This window comes from Triticum dicoccoides, chromosome 2B (assembly GCF_002162155.2).
Source record: "Triticum dicoccoides isolate Atlit2015 ecotype Zavitan chromosome 2B, WEW_v2.0, whole genome shotgun sequence".
Lineage (NCBI taxonomy): Eukaryota > Viridiplantae > Streptophyta > Magnoliopsida > Poales > Poaceae > Triticum > Triticum dicoccoides.
The window spans coordinates 702,030,427-702,033,365 of record NC_041383.1 but is presented as its reverse complement, the minus strand read 5'-3'; positions in this window follow the sequence as shown (position 1 = coordinate 702,033,365).

Below are 2,939 nucleotides of genomic sequence, written 5' to 3'. Positions count from 1 at the left end.
ACACTCCGAGTGGAGAGAAATCCTCCCACTCAAGGGCGTAGCTGCAACCCCGTACTCGCCTAAGTTAAAAACACTATGAGTGGAGATCTATCCTCCCACTCGGGGGCTTAGCTGCGACCCCGTACTCGCCTAAGTCACAAAGATCCTCTGAGCTACATCACAAGTACAATGTACGCTCCATCTCGATCTGCAAGGATGACTTGGTGTCGACTGAACACAACGTCAGAGCTGCGTCACAAGTATAATGTTCGCTCCATCTTGATCCACAAGGACGACGAGGTGTCGACTGAACACAACGTCAGAACTGCACCACAAGTACAATGTATGCTCCATCTCGATCCGCAAGGACAACGAGGTGTCGACTGAACACAACATCAGAGCTGGTTCACAAGTACAACATACCCTCCATCCCAATCATCAAGGACGATGAGGTGTCGACTGAACACAACGTCAGAGCCACTCGACGAAAGGTGAAAGGATCAAGTTTCACTCAGAATCGGAAAACATTCAAAAGCGATAAAGGCAAAGCCATCGTATTCAAAGAAAACCAAGTTCGGAACCGCAACGGGCAGAAGTACTCATGCATTAGGCGTAAAGGAGTTTAACGGTTACAAAACCACTCGGCATTCCGAGGCCAATAAAGGTGGAGCTTAATGTTTATTCACTCAGCAGGAGGAGGACTTGCTGGCTCGATGAATCTGTTAAGGTCGATGTTGTCCGTGATACGAGTGGCGGCATCAAGGAAGGTGTCCATAAAGGACTGGAAGCTGAGCTTCTTAGTGCTGGCAATCTTGAGAGCCGCCAGCTTGTCTTCTCTAACATCCTTACAGTGGACTCAGACCAACGACCGAGCAACATCGGCGCCACAGCGAGCAGACGACTTCTTCCACTCCTGCACTCGACTAGGGATTAAATTCAGTTGATTCATCAGAGACTCAAGATCTTTTGGGAGTTCCGCTTGAGGACAGAGTTCAGCATCGATCCTCGACATTGCCACCTTCAAACAAGCGAGATAAACCACAGCACTGTCTAGACGAGACTCCAATCGCAGCATGCTCATCGCGATGTCATATTTGACAGGAGAGTTTATGGGGTCAAGACCTGTCTCGGCCCGCCCAGTCTCTGATGTCGGCGTTCTGGGAATGGGGGTACCCAGACTTGCCTGCCTGCGGCCTGCAGCGTGGCTCAAGGAGTGGCCCAATGCAACCCATCTTCGTGAACAAATGCTCAAGACCCTCGCGAGGGGCCAAACCTCGTGGGGCGGACGACAGGAAGCTTCCTCAGGTGCAGCCTCGTCAGGATGGCTCGCGAGGAGGCGGAGACGTCAAGGTGGGGTACCTCACGAGGTGCCCGTGACGCAAGCCATGACAACCGAAGCCCGGCGGGCGCCAGGCGGTCGCCGGCCTGCGCAGTGTCCTTGTTTCCTCTTTGGTGCAAAGGGGGCAAGCGGAGGCCAAGGTACCAAGCAAAGGCTACCATTTCGGTGCAACAAGACCAAGACCAGCAGAAGGGCGGGATGGAGGTCATCCTGCAGCCCAGGAAGGCGTCATCGTTAGAGTCTTTGGCAGGCGAGGACCAACTTTAGTCAGGATAAGTGTACTAGATGTTCCCCTTCAAAATGGCCAATTGTTGGCGCCCTTCCCGCTCAATATTTGGGAAGAGGACCAGGGCCTCGCTCTATAAATAGGGCTACCCACCACAGTAGAAAGGGATCCGGATTCAATCCTTCCCAAGAGGCATCACCTCCGCTAGAACATCCCTCATGAGGCTGTTCTTCCCTTGTATTGTTCATTATCTGCCCCTGAGGCAATCCACACACCACACACACTGGAGTAGGGTATTACACCACCATGGTGGCCTGAACCAGTATAAACTTCGCGTCCATTGTGTTGTTCTTCGTGTTGCCTAGATCCTTTGCAAGGCGACGAGACGCGAGCCGGTAGGGGGAGTGATCTCCGTGCGCACCCTAGAGTTCAAACCTTAAAGGTCTGCCGGAACCCGAAATCCGACATTTGGCGTGCCAGGTAGGGGTGCGCCAGAATCACGCCTTCCACCGTCTTGTGTTTCGCCGTCCGTCGCATCCATGTCTGACGCTCGTCGAGCCCGTGCCGAGCGTCGCGCTGCTCTCGCTGCCCATGTCGCCCAGACGGCCCCCATAGGAGGGCTTCCCCGCCGTTCCCCGTCGCTTGCCGCCCATGCCGCCACCGGTCCGGCGGGGAACGAGCATCAGGCCTCATCCCTGCATCCTTTGGTGCGGCGAGAAGGCCGCACCGCCACCCCGTCGTTGACTCCAGCAGGCTCGTCGTCGCAGGCCCGTCGCGCTCCTGCGGACGCACACGCCGCGCTGCTCCTGGCACGAGAGCTCCTGCACTACCATCCCGTCGACGACCTCTACGAGGAGTGGCTTGCCCGCATCACTGAGCTCGTCAGCACCGCAGGGGGATCCCCTGCGCCATCCCGCTCACTGCACCGCCCCTCGCCCTGCGCGGGCAACGCAGCTCCAGAGGCGCCTCAGCCGCCTCCCCCTCATAGATGTGGTGGGCTCCTACTTCTATGACAAAAACTCATGACAGAAAATGGGCTTTTCGTCCTGGGCGGGCCGGAGACGCAGCTGCATGACATTCTTTGGGCCGTCCATGATGGAAAAAACCGTGGTAGAAGTGAGGGGGAGGAAAATTTCAGGGAGTTGCCGGTTATGGTGGTAGGTCGGGGGCCGAGCGATGCGCGTTTCTCTCGTACGTACGCGCGTGTGTGTGCGAGGCGTTGGCTCTAACTGAAGCCGAATGAGGCGTTAGGCTCTAACTGAACCCGAGCGATTGCATTGCAGGCTACGCGTTACTGAACCCGAACGATCGATCGATGGCTGTAACTGAACCCGATGGAGCGATTCCTTCGCTACTGCTGCTAACTGAAGCCGATCGATGCTGCCTCTGGGATGA